The 22,057-nt window shown below is 36.6% G+C and overlaps 1 protein-coding gene across 12 annotated transcripts in view; it reads left to right on the top strand.

Moving 5' to 3' along the window:
- Positions 1 to 22,057, top strand: part of IMMP2L (inner mitochondrial membrane peptidase subunit 2) — an 870,942-nt gene that overhangs the window by 668,091 nt on the left and 180,794 nt on the right. The gene's annotated exons all lie outside the window — the stretch shown is intronic.

Here is a 22,057-nt window from a genome sequence, read left to right as displayed (position 1 = left end):
CTGGCTTTCATATTGACTTTGGCTGCTTTCCCACTGTAACGGCTGAGTTAAGTACTTGCAAGAGAGACTATATCCCACAAATCCTAAAATATTTATTATCCGCTCTTTATAGAAAAAGCTTGCCAGCCACTGATCCTAGTGAATTAGTAATAGATAACTTTAGAAAGATTGGTTTAGGACTGATTATGTCTGGCTGTTAATAGGAAAGTCAGAAATTTGAACATTAGAAGGAACTAAAAAGCCCTTTACATTATGGAACAGGAGAGTAATAAGTTATGAGAGGTGTCTGGCAAGACTGATTTGGGAAAATTATGAATGAAAGATTAGATTGGAAATAGGATATAGGTAGAAAATGCAATCATTTGATAATACTATTAGTTCAAATGGGATATGATTAGGCATTAGGCAAAGGTGGTGATAATAAAAATATGAAGTAGATTGACTTATAAGAGTCCTTAGGAACTAATAATTGGTTTGATGTCTGTTATATTCTGCTTCCTCGTATTAACTCACCACATCTGTTAGAGAAATTCACCAGTTGGAATACTGAACTAACTCCATGCTCATCTCTGATGGGTCAAACCTTAAAATTAAGCATAAGCAGCAGTCTTGGCTACGTGATGAGAAGTGTGCTACCTGGTAAGTATTAGATTTTTGTCCCTGACCTTGGGAGTACCAATCAAGTCTTGTTCATGACTCCTTAAATTATAGGCAAATATTATTCCCTCAAAGTATCAAAGTTCCATTCTGTTACACTTAGCATCTATGTCAACTAACCCCCACTCATTTCACCAGACTTTTCTACTCTTTTTGGTAAAGTTCTCACATGTTTCAAAAGGTATAGACAATTCCTAGAATCTAGAGGCTAAAAGAAGGAAACAGAGTGGCGAATATTTTGGTAAACCAGCTGAGAGAAAAGCATGTTTTAAAAATTTATTTGCCATTATTATTTAAAACATACCCAAATATATATTTTTCAAAATTAAAATATTTTCAATACATCAACACATTGTGGGAAGTTGTAAATAAATTTTTTAATTAAAAAATATTTTCAAAAAGAAATGTATCAATTTTTGTGAAGAAATGATATATAATGTACTTTCAAGTTACATTAATCTCCCCTTTATATTGTTACTGTATTAAAATAAGTATATTGATATTGTGAATTGAAATTAGGATGTAATCAGTGGAAGGAAAGGGGAAACTGAAAGGCTTCATCAAGTTGTGGAATATTGAACTTTTTTGATTACTAGGCCTGATTTTCATAAAGATAATAGTCATTAACTAGGACCTACTTAGACTAACAACTACATTAGGCTGAAGTTTTACTTAAACCTCCAGTAATTTTATTTACAGTTGAAGAGCTTCAACCAAACCATTTTCAAAGCTGCTTAAATCTCCCTTGTTGTGAAATACATCTACCTATTCCCCACTGAGGCTTTAAACTCTGCCTAGTATTTGCTGGGAAGCTACAGGCAAATGAAACATTCCTCTCGAATTAGCCATGATTATATTTGGGTTGTTCATATAAATTAAGTTTCACTTCACAAAAACCTAATGAGATTATAAATTATGTCATTTCTACGAGTCATTATGGAATTATCTAGACTCTAGTCAAGGAGAACTTATAATCTTCACAGAATATTTGGTACAGAGTCTTTTAAAACAAACTGTATTGCATTCTTCTGTCATTAAAAAAAAAACACAAACACACAGCATTGTCTTTCAAACAAAGAAAATATATGTGCTGAAGAGGGAATGATAATTACTGTTAAATTAATGGATTCGTTAAATCTACTGGCATGGTTTCACTGGGCCATTGTTTTTAGATTTAATGTGTTATCCTGCACTGACTGAAAAGTAATAGTATAAAATGAGGAAGGCTATTTTAAAGGTCATTCATCAAAATGCATGGTACTTAAATAGCTTTTTTGCCCAGATGGTCATAACTGGTTAAACTGTTATATTTTTTCAAGTAGTATTTGTGACTGTTTGAATGTTTGTCCCCTCCAAAATTCATGTTGAAATTTAATTGCCATTGTAACAGTATTACCAGGTCAAATGTTTAAGAGGTCATTAGGCCATGGCTGGGATTAATGCCTTATAAAAGGGTGACTTCAGTCCCCTTTTTCCTCTTTGCCCTTCTGCCTCCCATTATGTGTGGAAAAACTATTCTTCCCCTCCAGAGGATACAGTATTCAAGGTGCCATCTTGAAATCAGAATAACCAAACCTGCTGGTTCCTTAATATTGGACTTCCCAGTCTCCAAAACTATGACTCAATACATTTTTTATTAAAAATTACCCAATCTGTGGCATTCTGTTATAGCAGCACAAGCAGACTAAGACAGTATTGAACTGTTGAGTCACAATAGTATATTTTATAAAGAACTTCAGGTATATTTTACAGAGTAAGTTCTGATTTTATTATAGTCCCATAATATTTCTCTGTATTTTAATTTAAAGAAACCAACCACCTTGCCTTAAGAAGAAGTATCTTTTTTAGATGGAAGAGCATTATTTAAACTAATGTTTTATTGCAGGAAAATCTTCCTACTATTATATGTTTGGTATAATAATATTATATTAATTTGAAATTTCATTATATGCTTCTCTACCTTATGATTACCCCTAACCATCTCACTGCTCATTCTTTTGAAGTTCGCTATTCACAATACGTTTTTCTGTCACATCAAAGTAAATTTGGTATTTGATGTAAGAAGGATTATGAAGTGGTTGCCCCTTTATGGAAAGAATTTAAGTAGGATATGCCTGTGTATATAGAGACTACCCAAAATTGATATATCCCCATCCTTTAGGTTCAGGAAGACTGCCCTCTTCATAAAGTTATTTACAACATTCTCTGTTTTTAATTCCTGAAAGTCTCTCAAATGACCACTAGAATACTACCATGATCCTTTGCCTAGTATGTCTGCTTTAATGTGCTTTTGTATTACTCCACTCCTGTTTAAAAGCAAGCCAGCCAAAAACATCACAAATCATGCAAAACAAAATCATTTATAGATGCACAAAAAAATACCCTATATATTCTTTCCACTCGGCTGAAAGTGAAGTAGGCTTAGAGTAAAATACATTGTCTTCAAAACTCATACATTCTGTGTTCTCAGCCCCAGATGTTTACTACTAAGTAGTAGCCCCTCCTTAAGAGGGGAGATCTCTCCTGCTCTCAAAATTATTTTTTCTACTCCTCCCCAAAAGGAGGAAATCTAGTAACCTTTCACAGAAAAAGACAGAGAGATGAATGTCATCTCTTGCAAATGCTGCTTTCTTTCTTTCTTGTGTGTGTGGTTGTTTGTTTGTTTGTTTGTTTGTTTGTTTGTTTCTGAGCCAGAGTTTCACTCTTGTTGCCCACACTGGAGTGCAATGGCACCATCTCGTCTAGCTGCAACCTCTGCCTCCTGGGTTCAAGGGATTCTCCTGCCTCAGCCTCCTGAGTAGCAGGGATTACAGGTGCATGCCACCATGCCTGGCTTTTTTTTTTTTTTTTTTTTTTTTTGTATTTTTAGTAGAGATGCGGTTTCACCATATTGGCCAGGCTGGTGTCGAACTCCTGACCTCAGGTAATCCACACACCTCGGCCTCCCAAAGTGCTGGGATTAAAGGCATAAGCCACCGTGCCCGGCCAACAAATGCTGCTTTCTTTTAACCTTTTTTGTTTTGTTTTGAGACAGAGTCTTGCTGTGTCGCCCAGGCTTGAGTGCACTATGGCACATTCTTGGCTCACTGCAACCTCTTCCTCTGGTTCAAAGGATTCTTGTGCCTCAGACTCTTGAGTAGCTGGAACTAGGAACTATAGGCATGCGCCACCATGCCAGGGTAATTTTTTTGTATTTTTAGTACAGAAAGGGTTTCACTATGTTGGCCAGACTGGTCTCAAACTCCTGGCCTCCCTCAAGTGATCCACGTGCCTTGGACTCCCAAGGTGCTGAGATTTTCTTTTAACTTTTAATAAATGTAGCATGAACATCTCTCCTCAACATCACCATAAAAAGAAAATAATAATAAAATGGTATAAATCACCTAGCAGAGAGAGAAATTATTTTTGTGGTGGTGGCTCCTCGCAAATATCACAAGTCACTTCACTTGTCTCTAAAGACAACATCGAATAGTGCTTGGAAGGTGGTTTCAATCGTGAGACTAAAGAGGTGGCATTTACCCCTACCAGATACCTGTTGCTTCCACTCCAAGGCCTTCTGAGGCTAAGGGAAGCCTAATCCCATGGCCATGAGCATGAGCAGTTTTCCAGTTCTGCATATTTCAGTTTGAGACATGGGACAGGGAATGGTCTGACCTCTAGTTCTCAATCCAGAGGGTCAGCTTGTGTCCAGTTCCAGTCCTGCACCAATTAGCTATGACCAGTGGGGCAGGATCTAGTTGAGAAAGGACTGTGATTGGCCTAGCTTGAGGTAAGTGCCTGTCCTGGAAGAATCAATAGCTGCCAAGGGCTGGAATGTTGTGGTTGTCATAGTTTAGATCAGGTATCTACCTATAGACCAACCAATTCTGGCCTAGGGGCAGCGTTATGTAAAAATTATGGCAGCTCCATGGAAACGTTATCTTGTTGATGCCAGTACAGAGAAAGGGATTGTTGTTCCAGATAATACAGGGTGTTAGGCAGACAAAAGTGTAGACAACAATGTAATATAATAAAACGTAAAAAGTATAAAAGCCAGAGACAGGTGCAACATCATGAAGTTCATAGAAGTGATTTCTAGCAAGAAAGAATTCAAAGACATTAATCAGTTAAACCTTGAAGAAAAGATAGGATTTGGACTTACAGACAAGTGGAAAAGTAACTTTCGAGAAGTAGAAAGCAAGGTAGCAGAAGCATGGAGGTGGAAGTGTTTAGAATATGTATTGGATACTTGAGCAATTTTGTTTGGCTAGATATCCAATATTTTCTGTTTTAAGTCTAAGTGTGATTAGTTTATGTGGCTTCAAGATTCTGTTTTCTACTTGCAACCTATGCAAATTCAAATTCAGTGCAATTAAAATGACAAAGGGAGATTTGCACTGTTTAATAAATGGGAGATTGATATTAATCGTCAGGTGTTTGGAGTCTTTGCCATGAGAGAGGGAGGATAGATAAGTGGTTCTAGAGGCAGTATATAGGAGCAGTGTATTTGTAGACTTTGCTTCGCTATTCTTTGTTAAATAATTAAATATAAGTCTTTTAAAAAATCCACTATGCCTCCTCAATCAGGAGCAATAAGTAGGTTATCCTGTGCTACTAAATTCTGAGATCTTTGTTTAGATAAATTTAGTATGCATACCAGATAGTATTAAATACTTTTGGCCGGGTGCGGTGGCTCAAGCCTGTAATCCCAGCACTTTGGGAGGCCGAGACGGGCGGATCACGAGGTCAGGAGTTCGAGACCATCCTGGCTAACACGGTGAACCCCGTCTCTACTAAAAAATACGAAAAACTAGCCGGGCGAGGTGGCGGGCGCCTGTAGTCCCGGCTACTCGGGAGGCTGAGGCAGGAGAATGGCGTAAAAACCCGGGAGGCGGAGCTTGCAGTGAGCTGAGATCCGGCCACTGCACTCCAGCCTGGGTGACACAGCGAGACTCCGTCTCAAAAAAAAATAATAATAATAAAAAATAAAAAATAAATAAATAAATAAATAAATACTTAAAAAATTATATTGTATGTCATACTTTTGCAACATATATGCCTCAATGTAGTTTATCTTAGATTAAGAACTATTAAAGTTCTGAATCTGTGGGAGAATTTTCTTTGCATCCCCTTCTTTTTTCTTTTCACCTTTCTACCTTCCATAATATTTCTTTTGCAGGTCAGCTAAACACATGGGCTTTGTAAGATTACTCATTTATTTGGTTCAGGATTTGTCCGGATGTTGCCAAAACCTGTGATCTCTTCCAAATATCCATCTTAGTCTTTCAGCAGTATTCGATATCGTTGGCCACTTCCTTTTTAAAACATTTTGAGAATTTTCTTCTTTTAGCTTCCTTGAACCCATATAACCAGTCACTTTTTGTAGGCATCATTTACATTTTCATCCTTCTCTGCCAGATTTCTAAATTTTGGCATGCCCCTGAGCTTGATCCTGATTGTTCATCCGTACTGAAACCCTCCCTAAGAAAATTGATCCTGTGTTTTTAAATGCTGTCTTCGTGCATCGGTGCTCAGATTCGCATCTCCAGATCGTATCACACTTGGATATTCAAGAAACATTTTAAATTTAACATGTCTAAAAGGAAATTCTTCATTCCCTTCCTTCCTACTTCCATCTTCTTTCCTCAGATTTCTTCCATTTCAGTAGATGGCACTATCCACCCAGTTACTCAAGACAAAAAGTTATGAGGCATCCTTGGGGTCTCACTTTTTATTGCCCTCAACTGCCTGGTAAGGCCTGTTACTCTTCCACCAACGTCCCAGAGTCCTGTGCTTTCTTCCATCTCTGCTGCTGCCTCACTGATTCAGGTCATCATCTATGTCACTACAAGAGCCTCCTAACTGGGCTGCATGCTTCCCCTCTGCATCTTCTAAACGTCAACATCTGTGTGGCAGCTGCAGTTATCTTAGTTATCCTCAAAGCCAATCTCTAGCCTACATGAAACACTTCAGTGGCTTCCTGTTGCTATCAGTATTAAAAGCGTTAGGTTTTCTCTGATTCCCTTGACCATGGCCTTCAGGGCCCTCCCATTGTATGGCCTCTCCATCTCTCCCCTTTCCATGCTTGCACCTCTCTTATCTTTCAATTCTTTGAACAGGTGAAAGGCCTTTTGTCCTAGCTAGATCCTCTTCCTTGAATTCACTTCCTTTAGGTCTTTGTGTGGTTGACTCTTTATTTTCCCCACTTCAGGGAAGATTTTTTTCTGTGCATCTAACAAAATGGAACACACATACGTGCGTGTGCGCACACACATACACGCACACACACCTGCTTCTAGCTACTATCACTATTTTATTTTCTTTATTCATGTTTATATTTTTATCTCCTCCAATAGAAAATTGAGCTTCATGAGGTCAGGAACCTTGTCCTTTTGGTTCACTGCTGTAGCACAGTGCCCGGCTGGCTCATAACAGGCACCTACTGCATCTTGTTAAATAAACAAATTTCTGTTCTGTGAGTGAGTTTAGCACTCGCCATGCTTTCTGGTTCAGAAATAAGGAGTCAATGGAAAGTATACAAGAAGGACATCTGACATCTTTGGAAAAAAGAGACTAAAATGTGCTTAAAATGGTTAGTGGAGATTGGAAGAAGGCTCCTGACATGATGCACTTTTCAGAAAGAAGATGAGATGGATATCACCTTAAAAATAGATAGTGATTCAAGCAAAACAAACATAACAAGGAGAAACAGGACCAAATAAAAGGTTTCTTTTAGGTAGAACACAGAGCTTTTGTGATAGGTCAGCTGAACAGGCTGGCTGAAACTAGGAGGAAGGGCAGAGTGGTAGAAATATCTGGGGACACGAAAAGAAATGATTGTCTTATCTACAGGGCAATAGCAGGACTGCAAGATATTTGTCAAGATATCAGAGGGATATTAAACAGGCAAAGTCCAATTTAGTATGGGATGGCCTGAAATCTAGGAGTAAAACTATCTCCATGGGAAGAGAGAAATCTTAGGACAGTAGAAAGAAGGATGGAGCCAAAGCTTCTTATCCCATTCTGAGTCTCTAAATAGAAATTTTGTTATCCATGACTAAAATATTATAGGACTGTTCCCCAAATTTTCATGTGTATTAGAATCACCTTAGGAGCTTATAAAAAATAGAGATTTTCTGGCTTCCTTGAGATTCTGATTTAGTAGAACTTGTGTGGGTTTGAGGAAGCTGTACTTTAGCAAGTATTCCCCAAATGAAACTGATACAGTTCTAATGCAAGGCCAGGCCATGCCTCAAGAAACACTGGCTTATAGGGGTCTGTAGTTTTGTCTGTGTTCATGTACTGTTTAAACACAGTTTAATCATGTTGTGAATGCCTGAGGAAGTGGTTTGTATATGTATGTAAGTGCATGTATGTGTGTAATTGTTGATGAGGTAGATATAGTGGAACTAACTAAAAAGACATTTCATTCTAAAGATTAGACGTTCTCGTTTCTATTGACTTTATTTACAGGTTTTGCACTTACGTATAATCTGCCCTTTTATTGGCTGAGTTTTAAAAATATAATTAGTTTGAGATGATTTTCAAATAACCTGAATTCGCAGAATCAGATTTTTAATTAGAAATTGGATGTTAGAAATGAAAGAGTGTGTTAATTAAATATGTATTTTATTTTACTAGAAAGTTGCAATAGCCCCACCTGAAACTGATTCTACCCAGTTGATTTTAGTGAACTCTGGGAAGAAATAATTCCTGTTTCTGTTGTGTGTGACCAAGTAAAAACTGAAGAAACTATTTATATAGTAAAAATGATCACCCTGGTAAAAGTGATAGCATTCCCTAGAAAGAAATATTCTTGTGTTAGAAAAACTTACCGCTTCCTTTTCCAAGAGAATATAAAAATAATTGGAGTCTCCCTCTTTTTATTTTTTAAATTTTTTTCAAGAAATTTTGTTTCTTTTTCAGAGGTTTCTTTTTGCATTGAGTTCAGGAACTGTTAAAACTTGGCTGTTTTCCAGAACAAAAAAATTGATTAGATTGTTGAAAGAATAATGGAGACAGGCTAGTGGATTCAAGGAAAATTGTATGTGTAAAAAGCACCAAATACAATGCTTACTGGAGTATTCTTCCCATTGCAATTATTCATTTAAAGACAGTTGCTGGCGGACTGCTTGTGTAAACAGCAATGCCTGCCCAATGCCAGTTAATATTTTCGATGTTAGAGATTTTCTAAAGATAGAAAATGTTTTAGTAATCTTTGTGTATGTCTCCTTTGCCTAGCCCAGGGCCTGACACTCAAAAGTTTAATGAATGTCTAGATTAGACTGGAGCAGGTTGGAATAAAATATGTGATAAATTTGCTATAATTTGAACCCACTGCCTCTGGGCCTGGATTTGATGATCACAATTATAAAAATATAACCTACTGTGCCACTGTTATACTTGGGGTGATTGATTTTGGTTCTTATGACTGAAGTAGCTCAAAGGGTTATCTTCATCCAACATAGTTACTATTCCTATAATTACTGAATCTATAAATTTCATGCCTCTTTTGTTTCAAACAGAAAAATGGGCTTGGGGAATAAGAAAAACGAAGAAATCCTTAGCCAAAATAATATACACCAGGTATTCTTTGTCTTGGCTTGATTTAGTTAGTCTTGCTCATCCAATACCTCATGCTTGTCTCTCCGTATCACTGAATTTTCAACTTGGTTACACACACACACACACACACACACACACACAAAACCTCCCAAGAACCTTGCATTCAGAATAAAAAGAGCTACAGATAGAAACTTTTTGAAGTTTGAGTTTGTGTCTCTCTGAAGGTCAGCTGCCTTCAGTTAATTGCTCTGTTTTGTTGCTCCCTATGTTGATTACTTTTATCTGGAACCCTAAAGACCTGTGGGGACCTCTCAGGGTGACAGCACCATGACTGAACAGTGCATGGAGGGGCCAAGAAATGTCAGCATCAGAAAACTCCATGTGAGGATAATGAGTTCAGGCGTTTCAGAAATCAACCAGCTTCAGAGAATGGCATTTGAGTGTAGTCATGCTTATTTTTGAAATATAAGAGCTTGAAGCTCCCCTACGGAAATAAAGAGTTTTCAAACAAAGGCCTGGAGGAACTGCATTGGCAGTTGCTTTCATATCTAAGGGGATGGTACTGCTGTTCAACCTGATCCAAAGTGAAATCTAGAGATGAGGGCAAAGAAGAGAGATGTTCAAGGGTAGTTAAATTCATAGAAACTTATCAAAAAAATACATGGGAAGTTTTCTTGGTAATAGTCATGTTATTTATCATCTTTCAGCTCCCCACATACATAAAGACATTTTATTGTTCATACATTTAGTTGTTTAATTTTAAAAATTTTCTTGCCCATACATTTTATTGTAGAATTGTCTTAAGGACTTGGGGCAGCATTTTCTCACTGCTATGCACTGAATTATGTCCTTCTCAAATCCGTATGTTGAAGCCCTAACCCCCAGTGTAATGATATTTGGAAATGAGAACTTTGAGGGATAATGAGATCATGAGGGTGGGGCCCATCATGATGAGATTAGTGCCCTTATAAGATGAGGAAGAGACTCCAGAACTCTGTGCCATATGAGGACATAGCAAGAAGGCAACCATCAGCCAGTCAGTAAGACAGCCCTCACCAGAACCTAACCATGCAGGCACTCTGATCTGGGACTTCCAGCATTCAGAACTGTGAGAAAATGAATTTCTGTTGTTTAAGTCACCCAGTCTGTAGTATTTCATTATGGTAGCCCAAGCAGACTAATATACTTGCATAGTGATAATTATATGGCTAGGTCATTGAGTGAAGATGTTGTGAATAAAAAAGATCTCATCTGTGTAAAATTCCCTTTAACCAATAGTGTATATAGAGGTATATATATATTTTTTGTATATGAAAATCTGCCACTGTGTTTGCAATTGGTAATTATAGCTTAAGTTTCTTTTAATGTATTTTGTGTTCTTTGAACATTTTGTGAAATACAACTATGGCTGGTATACAGCAGAACTGAAGCTATGTGTATATTGTTAGATTTAGGAAACACTGGAATCTCCCACAAACAGATCACTAAATAACAAACACCCAAGATTTGGGATTTACTCCTTTGTGTTCAAGGCTTTGTGTCTCTTGGAAACCTTTGGTAAAATACAAATATCCTTAAAAGAGTAATCAGTTGAAACTTTACTATTATTTTTCCAAGCATGGAATAATTTTTAAGATTAACAAATTGTCATTTTAGGGAGGAGAGTTAAGACTCTGAGGAAGAGCAGATGAAAATAGGGAGGTTTCACTGTGGGGAGGATGGGCCCTGACGTGGTCACAAGGGTGAAGCATTAGAGGGAAGATCACACCTGAGAGAGCTCAGGTGGTACAGGGAAGCCACCTGAGTTCCTGGACACTGAGTTCCTGGAATATGCCAAGAGGAGATACCCTGTCCTCTCTGATCTCTGTGGCTTAAAAATCTTCCTTATGCCTGCCTCTGCCCTCTTATCTGAATGTTCTCAAACCATCGCCTTTGTGCTGTTTTAAAACTCACTCCCATCTCGAGAACCAACTACCAGATTTTATGTGACTATTCCTATCTCCATTTATCTTTCTGTCACCGAGGCTTCGTGCTGAAATTAGTAGTTCTTTTAATCTTTTCTTCTCTTTACCCCAATTAGAAATTTCCTAAAGTAGAGTAACAGCAAAGAACGGGAAACCTGAGCCAAAGCAACAAATGTAATAGATACTCAAGGATAAGATTTATGATCAGGCTTTGCTATGGAAAAAAGAAACAAAAACATGTCAATCATGTCTTTAAATTATTACTCGAAGGTCATAGAAATATGTTTGCTAGACAGAATCCTTTAATTAATGTTATTCAGAGATACTTTTGCCTTATCTCTATCCTTTTACTCCTGTAGCTCCTGATACCTGGTTGTGCTTTGACATGCCTAGAGAATTTCTGAAGAAGTTCTGCTTTGTATCAATTTTTAGCCTATACTTAAGTATACTGATGCCCATGTTCTTCTCGAAAAAAAAAATTAGTTTGGAGAATAAAGGTAGGGTTCTTACATAATTTTCCTCATTAAAAATGGAGCTGAAATCAGGTTAAATACTAAAAATGAAAAGCTGTTTTAAATGCTGCTTAATTATTGAATAGAGAAAAATACACAAGGGGCTATATCTAAAGTGACGTTTTTTTCCTCTGGGTTCATCGGTGCTGCCTACCTGATTGTTTTTTGAAGGAGGGTGTCTTTTGTGATTAAGTCACTTGTCAGATTTGTGTTGATATGCAAAGTTTCATTTTATTTAATATATCTCTAGAAGCTCCACCATCTGTTACTAAGAGTCTTCCAGCAGGAAGTTCAAGAGAATAGCATTTGTAAGGTAAAAATATATCAGCCATAGCTAGAGCTTCAATGTTTTATACTTAAGATGTAGAACTCAGAGTAAATGTTGATGGAATGTGGTTGGTAAGAGTGAAATGAAGGCTAACACTGGAGAGTAGGCAAGGTGGGAAAAACTGAAAGGCAGGAAACATATTTACATTTCTTTTTGAACATTTTCAGAAAAGTCCATCTTAATTTTATTTACTTTTAGAGGATGTTTAAAATTTAGTGTTTGTCAGAATTCATCTTTTCACCCATTCAATTAATACTTATTAAACCCAACAATGAATGAATAAGCATGGTTACAGTGTGTGTGCGCGCAAATGTATATACTTCCTGACACGTATAATCTTTTATAAATAATACAGGAAATAGATAAAGTTTATCTTTAAATATACAAATTTTAAATACTGAATTAAAAACATGTTAAAGTGGGGTAAGAATAGTTAAATATTTGAACATCCTAAATAATATTAGATAGGTAGCTAGCATGACAGTGGGGAAATATTTAGATATTTAGATAAATATCTATGTAATGTAGCATAGCCACTTAAGAAAGGAAGGATGTAGTCAATGGATCACAGCACATGGGATTGTTAAACTGAAGAGAAAATCAGGGAAAAAAGACTTGTTAGAATGGAGAACTGATTATCATAGTTTTTAGAATCCTGAAATTATGACTTCTGATTTGAAATTAGGAATATAGCATTAGTAGACAATTTTAATTGGTTCGTTGGCCTCAAAGTAAAGCATGTTTATTTCATGCAGAGTGTCTAGCATATGGCAATACACAGGTAAGAAGTTCAAAGAGATTATTTGATGAAAAGATGGCTCAAAGGATGATTACATCTGAAACAATTCAAAAGAAAAATAAGAAATAACCCTTTTTACACTCTGTGTTTCTTCAGGGTGATTTTGATAACAACAACAGAAAACTTCAAAAGGGAGCATGAGAGATGCTAAACATACTCTTTAAATAATTCTTGGAATGTTAGTTGTGATTATTAAATGATGGCTTGGTCAAACCTTTGCATTATAAATATATTTTTCTATTAATAGTAGCAGCAATATTTCTCTTCATTACTCTTAAAAATATTCTTTTCATGCTCGTGTGTCCCTGTGTATATTTGAACACATTCATACCAACTGTACTACTACCTTTATTTCAATGTATATATCATCTCATTGAACCCATTTCTACTGTTGTTTTAAAAAATAATCATTACTACTACCTTTATTTCAATTTATATGTCATCTCATCGAATACATTTCTACTGCTGTTTTAAAAAATAATCATTGAACTTTGGTATTTTCCTGTTTATCGTAAGTATAATGCAAGACATTAGAAAGTATTTTGAAACATGGAAAGGATCTTTCAAATTTTTGATTTCGTACTAATATAATTAGTTATATTATTAACTAACATAACAAATCCTAACATAACTATCTTTTTCTAAGTATGTGTTATGTGTGGTAGAATGTATTATTTCTATTATTCACTCCTCTGCTTTGTAAGTATGTTATGCATCCTTACCTTTTCCTATTTGGGGTGATACTATTTCAGTTCTCCCTGTGGGAAGAGAGTGCTTCTGCATCCCATTGATATCGGGCTTGTCAATGTGACTTGCTTTGGCCTGTAGAGTACAGATGCTCCTCAACTTGTGATGGAGTTACGTCCCAATAAAACCATCATAAGCTGAAAATACCATAAATTGAAATACATTCAATACACCTGACCTACCAAACATTGAGCTTAGCGCTTAATATTTAAATGTTCAGAACATTTACGTTAGTTGGGTAAAAATCATCTGGCCACACAGTACACTGTCGAGTACCAGTTGTTAACCTCATGATCATGCGGTTGTCTGGGAGCTGTGGCTCACTGCTAATATTGAGAGAGAGTGCCACTATCTTGAGAGAGTATTGATACAGCATATTGCTAGCCAGGGGAAGATCAAAATTCAAAGTATAGTTTCTACTGAATGCATATTGCTTTCTCACCATCAGAAAGTGGAAAAATCCTGAATCAAACCATTGTAAGTTGGACCTTCCATGTAAGTCTGCCAGTAGGCCATGACCAAACCAAAATGTTGAAAAATCATAGTGTGGTCTTTTCCATTGCTCTTTTCTTTGTGTCATGAGAACAAACATATCCCAGGTGGGGGCTGCTCTTTTAGCCCGAATCCCCAAAAGAAGGAGATATGTGGAGCAGAGCTAAGCTGATCCCCCATGACTCGTGGCCAACATGTAAAGTGAGTAAAATGTAAGGAAACAAGAAATAAATGGGTGTTATTATAAACCCCTGAGATTTGGAGGTTGACAAGAGCTGTGGAGGGTCTGAAATGTTACCCTACTTGCAAGCTAATGTGTAAGCCAGCCATTGGATGGTGGATTCTAACAAAGGATTTAAGATTTGGTCAGAGGAAAAGGTCAGTTTATTACTCATAGCAACAGCAGTAGCCAGAGTATCAGAATTTGTGTTTGTTCTCTGATCCCCCAGTTTGTACAGGACAATGTGTGTGGAGGGCCAGGCATTATAGGAGATGGGCCTTGAACTTCAGGAATCTGAATTTTTTATATGAGGAGGTAAGTAGGCCAGCTCTCTGCTTTTTAGGGAGAGACCTTTATTTTCTAAGGCGATACGCAAACTTGCCCTTTGTGCTAGAGAAAGATATCTTTATCTTCCAAGGCTGTTCACTGTACAAATGTCCTTGAAAGATAGTCTAAAATAAAGTAATATGTTCACAAAAGACCTGAAGGTCTTCTCAGAGGTCTTTATAGACATGGAAATAGTGGGGATGATTTATTTATTTCAAGAATGCAAAAGTAAATTTATTTTTTTTAAATTAAATTTTACTTTCAGCACAGTGGCTTATACCTATAATCCTAATACTTTGGGAGGCCGAGGCAAGAAGATCACTTGAGGCCAGGAGTTTGAGGCCAGCCTGTGCCATATACTGAAACCCTGTCTCTACAAAAAATTAAAAAAAGAAAAAGATAGCCAGGCCTGGGAGCACCTATCTGTAGACCCAACTACTTAAGAGTCTGATGTGGAAGGATCACTTGAACCCAGGAGTTCGAGGCTGCAGTGAGCTATGATTGTACCACTACACTCCAGCCTGGGTGACAGAGCACGACCCTGTTTCTAAAAAAAAATAAAAAATATATAAACAAATATAACTTTAAACATCTCCTCTAAAGGCATTCTGGATCCCCACTGGGGGATTTTATAAAAATATAAAAAATTCACATGTATTTCTATATGAGTGTAGTATGTGTTGTTTATCCATACATGCGCACAGTCTATTTAAGAAAATACATGTATACTAGAGCTGTCAAAAACTTCTAATATACAAATTAATGTTGTACATATTAGTCACTTAAAATGCCTATTTTATAAATAAACCATGCTGGTCATGTGGGCATAATTTATACTTGTAATATAATAGTGTTAATTGGAATTAATATGTTTTCCCATATTTTCTGGATCTGCTATAGGCATTTGGATATTAGAATAGACACATATTTGGTAAAGAGAATAACAAATTTTATACCTTCTGAATTCTTAAAATATTTTAAAATTAGAAATATGTTTGTAGTTTGGTTAAACTTTTCAGAATTAGTTGATACATGAGAAATGAATATTTCAGTTCTTTTTCTTTCTGGCCCATGGTCATTAACAGGCTTTTGGGGCCTTTCAATAGTATTTTCAGAAAAATGGAAATTCAGATTTTTAGTGATTACAGTGAGAGAACTGTCTTCTGGAGGTAAGGCCCCTCTCCAAAGGCTTGCCAGAGTTTTGGTGTGTTAAACCTTTCCGGATGAAAACAATTTTTGAAAGGCCAGATGCGGCGGCTCACACCTATAAACCCAGCACTTTGGAAGGCTGAGGCCAGATCACTTGAGTCTAGGAGTCTGAGACCAGCCTGGGCAACATGGTGAAACCACATCTCTACAAAAAATATAAAAATTAGCTGGGCGTGCCTGTGCATGCCTGTAGTCCCTCCTACTCAGGAGGATTACCTGAGCCTGGGGAGTTTGCGGATGCAGTGAACCAACATTGCAACACTGCACTCTAGCCTGCCCGATAGAGCAAGACCTGTCTCCAAAAAAAAAAGTTTGTCCTCTTTAGTCAAAATCACCTAAAAGCATTATATTAATGGAAAAATATTTCATTTTCTCCTTCTAATGGAAATTAAATTAGCAAAATGATTTTAGCTTATTTTTCTTCTCTCTGTCTTATAGTAGATCTCTCAATCTCACTCTGTCTCTCTCTCTGTCACACACACACACACACACACACACTCACACACAGACTGCTGGTGGTAGTCATTCTTTTACCTTTTGGCTTTGAGATAAAATGAATACCTTTGAGGAATGTTTAAATTTTTTCATAATCAGTAAATAATGACTTTAGTTAGTATTTTTGAATAGTTGGATTCATTACATACATTTTTATCCATTATTATTTAACTAGTTCCATCTAATTCTGACTATTTTGCTTTCAAAATTTAAAGGATTGCCCTGACTTTATTTTTAAACGAAGGAAATTTACTTAACCTTTGTTTTAGTTTTCTTAGGTTTTCTTTTTTCCGAAGTGGCTTTAACACAAAAAATGTAGGTGGATTCACCTACAAACCTTGTGATTTGGGAGCTGTTGATGGCAGATGTAAAGGGAACTATAAATTTAAGCTTTATAATTAGTGAACTATCAGTATACTTGTAGCATCAATGCAGTATACATTCTTGTTCTCCAATTGTATAGAGTATGAGATGAGCAGTAATCCAGTCATATGAATCTTAAGGCCAAGATTCTGATAATACCTTTATTGCACTAACTATACAGTATGGACAAACGTGCTTGCAGAGAATAAGACATTTTTTTCTTCAGCTTCCTGAAAGTATAGAATTTAAGATATACTTAAGTTCTGTAATTGTATCTGTCAGCATTCAATTGGCCAATAAAAGGTATTACCATCAACATGACATGCCTTTTAAGTAATCTTAAGGGCTCTAAGAATGTCCTATATACACAAATACCTCTCAATAGGAGGTAATATTTTCTATGAAATGTATTACTCTAGTCATAGCATATTCACATGACCGAAATATTTTTTAAATCTTAGTATAAATGAAAAATTTGATATTTATTAAATTTTTAATTATCTTGTAGTTTCCTCTTTTTTCCAATTCAGTTTCTTGGCTTTATATATTCCACAAAATGGAACACAATGCTGCCCCCACAGTTGATTTGTTTATTCTGACCATGTAACCATTGATATTGATCTCTACTTAATCAGTTCAGAATGAGGCGAAGCTTTGATTATGACAACATCAAAGCTAAACAATGACACATGTGGCAGGTTTGTTCATGAATTCCTCATGTTAATGTTTTAGGTTAAAAAATATGACATCAGTTTAAGTCCAGAGTAGATGAGATCAAGCTTTAAAAGTGTAATTCATGATTTTTTATGAGTATGACTATGAAGGATGGTCTGTAATAACTTGAACACTTTTCCTATTCTAAGTTTAGAACTTGGCCGGGCCCGGTGGCTCAAGCCTGTAATCCCAGCACTTTGGGAGGCCGAGACGGGCGGATCACGAGGTCAGGAGATCGAGACCATCCTGGCGAACACCGTGAAACCCCGTCTCTACTTAAAAAAATACAAAAAACTAGCCGGGCGAGGTGGCGGGCGCCTGTAGTCCTAGCTACTCGGGAGGCTGAGGCAGGAGAATGGCGTAAACCCGGGAGGTGGAGCAGAGCTTGCAGTGAGCTGAGATCCGGCCACTGCACTCCAGCCCGGGCGACAGAGCGAGACTCCGTCTCAAAAAAAAAAAAAAAAAAAAAAAAAAGTAAGTTTAGAACTAAAAAAATTGCACTTCACTCCTGACAGAAGACACAGATTTTAAATTTTTATTTGCACGACAGTTTACTCCTAAACAATTTTTTTTTTTTTTTTTTTTTTTTGAGACAGGGTCTCATTCTGTCACCCAGGTACCCAGGCCAGGGTTCATTGCCACAGTCTCAGCTCACTATAACCTCTGCCACCCAGGCTCAAGTGATCCTCCCGCCTCAACCTCCTGAGTGGCTGCAATTGCAGGTACACACCACGCCTGGCTATTTTTGTATTTTTTTGTAGAGACGGGATTGTGCCATGTTGCCCAGGCTGGTCTCGAACTCCTGAGCTCAAGCAGTCTGCTTGCCTCGGCCTCCCAAAATTCTGGGATTACAGACGTGAGCCACCACATCCAGCCCATACTAGATTTTTATTTAACAAAAAAATCAATATTTGTACTGAACTTTTTAGTCTCAAATTTTGCTCTGAAGTATTTTCTAAAAACTGTCTTTATCTGAATTCCTAACATTTTTTCATTTAGATTTTCTGGTATGGCGAAAGATATCAGACAGCACTCAAGTCAGACTTGAGTCCGACTCAAAAAATACTTCTGAAAAGCTCTAAATTATCCAATAATACAGATCTCTGAGTCAAAATTTTCATAGAAATATTGGAATCCTCAGAATTTTGATGAGCAGTCTCACTTTTATCACGAAAGTGTTGCTTGGACCTACAGAATTCCAAATCTACCTTTCGTATCAATCAAAACAACAAACCAACTCTTCATTTTCAGTGAAAAAGAAAAGAAACAGTAAAGAAGAAAGTCAACCAGTTGCTTATCTGTTTGGGGTTATCTACAAACCAAAATTGGATTGGATTGATCCAATAATTTCAGAAAGACGTGATCAGAAAGTAGAAAGAAGTGATTTGAAAGTTCTTTAAAACTGATATTGGCTTCCAGCAGATCTACTTCAACTAATGCTGTTGGTTCTGGATATTTCTAATCTGCAATGCTGAAGTCTAACTTATCTGTCCAGATTGATAGTAGACTGTAGATTTCAAACTGGTACATGGTTAGTTTTGAGTCTCCCTGTCCCCCTCCCCCTCTGCTAGTCTGAGGAGTCTGATTAAATTAGAGTGTTCCAAAAACTTTAGTCTGGAAACAGTAACCATCTCCCTGCAGTTTTTAGAGATTAAGAGGATACCTTGTTACTAATCTAGACCTACTATATTTCTGCAAGTGTATGAGGGAAAAATAGAACAAGCCCAAACCCAAATGGATATTAAATCAAAGAGAATAAAACTGATAAAACCGCTGTAATTGTTAGTTGAGATTTTCTTTTCACACTCTGCTTCTTTCCAAGAGAACTTTGAAAGTTTGTTTTTTTGTTTAACCTATAAAAAAAGATTAACACAAATGTAATTGAAAGGAAGAAAGAAATCAAAGAGAAGGACAGATACAAATATCTTACTATGAGGCGAGTATCACTATGAGTGATTGCTGTAGTTAGGCTATCAGTTTGGTTATGAGCTTCCTGGCAGCCTAGTAGAAAGTGGAGTTATTATGAATAACAAAGTTTTTGTATCAGAAAAGAGAATGTGTATCGTCTCTTACAAGGAGATGGAGTTAATGCTGAGTGGTGTACTAGCAGTGTCTTTTTAACATTTTTTTAACAGAAGCAGAAATCACATAGTTGTTTTGAGATAGTTATCAAAATGAAATAGGGCTTTAAACATTGAAACACATCTTAATCAAGCAGATCCTTCAAATAGTGAAGCTGTGTGAACGTCCACAGAGGCTAAATGCTACCCAAACATAGAGGAGCCTCACATGCCTCAGGACTGACTGGATTTTGAATCCCTTACACTGGTATTTGAGTACTCATAACACTAATAAAGTTCTTGTTAAAAATACAGATTGTTGAGCTCTATTCCTGGAATTTCTGATTTAGTCAGTTTGAGATGAGATCCAAGAATCTCTATTTTTAACAGGTACCTAATATGATTCTAATGCAACTAGTCTGAGTAGCATTTTGAAAATCAGTGGCTTGGGCTGTCTTTTTTCATATGTCTTTCATGTTAGTCAAATTTTTCTTAGGAATCAGATAGAATAGTGTAATAATATACAATCTGAAGGCAGCCTACAGGGCAGGTATTTTATAATGCTGATTAGGGGAGAACTATACAGGATCACACAAATAGTAGGATTTTTTATTCTATATATGCAAATTATAGAGCCAGACTGGTATGCTAGGCTAGACAAAAGGCCAGCCCCCCCATACGTTTCCCCTGCTTGAGACCAGATATTCCCCAAGAAAGAGTTTTGAGTTTGCTCCAGTGCTTGGATTACTGATGAATTCAAACATCAAGTTAGGACAAATCAGACATAGTTTTGTGTTTGAAAATCCTTAGAGAAAGTATTACCTATGGCACACAAATAGCTATCCAAAAAGCCTTAATGATGACCCTTTGCAGGTCTCCAGATATGTCTGCCAGGATAAGTGAGCTGCTAGACGTTCCCCAGACAATTGAACACATTGACCTGTTATATGGTGCTATTTAATATTGATCAGATGAATGTCAGAGAATGTCTGACGGAGACAGTGGTTTTTGTTTCATCGAGGTTAATGATGAGTCATTCATCCAAACAGCTGGCGGCTCCCAGGAATCCCTGTCTCCTAAGACCACTGCTGTTTAATGAACACCAAGCCATCTCATCAGCATTTAGGAAGCCTAAACTACTGAGTTGTTATTTCTTATTAATTAAAGGCCACTGATTTCAGCCTCTGTTGGTTACTTAGTAACAATTCAAAGCATATCTCGATGTAAATGTTCATTAAATATACTATTGGTTTTGTAACAAAAAGATAAAGTGGATATTCTCCCTTTTCCAAATCTATTTCCCTTACGTGCCAAATTGATTTGAGCATGTCAGATCTTGCTAGCTGCTCCAGATGCTTATATAAATTTTGATCTTTTATAAGAAAATAGCCTGATTTTCCTTTTTCATGAATTTGTATCAGATAAAATAATGTCACTTCCATTATACATCACCAGGATATGGAAGGCTGCTTTTGTCTTGCTTTAATTTCTAGGTAGCATGTTCGAGGAGATTGGTTTACCTTCTAGAAATTAACATTGCTTTCCTACTTATCTTGGCAGTGGCATTATTCTGCCCTTAACTAAGTACATTTACAAGCGTTGGTAATCCATATATGCCTTTAGCTGAGGATTTTTTTTAAAAAGTTTGACATAAAATGGACCCCTTGTCTTAAAAAAGAATAAACTAAGACCTTTAAACTGCCTTTCTCTTTCAACCTTACTTTAACACACCAGACTTGATGATGAGTGTCTTTAGTAATTTTGATATAATTCTTACTGTTTTTTACTGGAAGTTTTGTAAATTTGGTGGTTTTGGAAGAAAGTGCATTTAGTCAAAAGAATGATTGCTGTAGTAGATGAACAGTTCAAACATTATAAGAAGTATGTGAAAAAAAGCAAATTGAGGCTTTCCGTATTTTCAAAACTTTTAGTTAAACTTGCTTTACTGTAAGCATACAGTTTTCTATTGTTGGGTCTATCACATTATTTTTTGTGCACTGAGTAGATTGATTAGTAGTGTTCCTATATTAAGTATAATTTGTAAGGAGATTTACCCAGATAGGTGTCCATATATAAATTAAGATATAGATTGACAAGTACCTGTCTAAGTTTAAGGAGTGGCATATCTAATTGAAGTATTGTGGGACTGATTTTAGTGATCAAATAAAGGTGAGATATGTTTGGCAAGGAATCTTGAAGAAGGTGAATTTTGGCAGAGTTTTAAAAGAAAGAGAAAGGACAAATTTGGATTCGGAAAATATAAATGTCATTTGCATTGAATAAACTGACAGATGGCTAAGGGCATAAGGGATATTAAACATTCTCTGCTAGGATAGTGAGGAATTAGCTCTCTTTCTTTGTTGGGTGTGCTTCAGCCCAGAATGGTTTCTAGCTTAGAATCAGAGAAATGTGGAAGATCGTTGACTACATCCTGCATGTCAACCTTATGAAATGAAGTCCTGAGAAGTGAGATGACTTCTCCAGGGCCAAACAATTGTCAGTGGTGCAGGTGGAGCCAAAATGCACACATTTCCAGTATAGGACTTCTTACATATTAAACAACACTGTCATATCACCCCATAGGCATTAGATCTCTTTATCCTGAATATTTTAGTCATACAGAAAA

This window comes from Macaca mulatta, chromosome 3 (genome assembly GCF_049350105.2).
Source record: "Macaca mulatta isolate MMU2019108-1 chromosome 3, T2T-MMU8v2.0, whole genome shotgun sequence".
Classification (NCBI taxonomy): domain Eukaryota; kingdom Metazoa; phylum Chordata; class Mammalia; order Primates; family Cercopithecidae; genus Macaca; species Macaca mulatta.
This window is presented reverse-complemented; position numbering and strand designations above follow the sequence as displayed.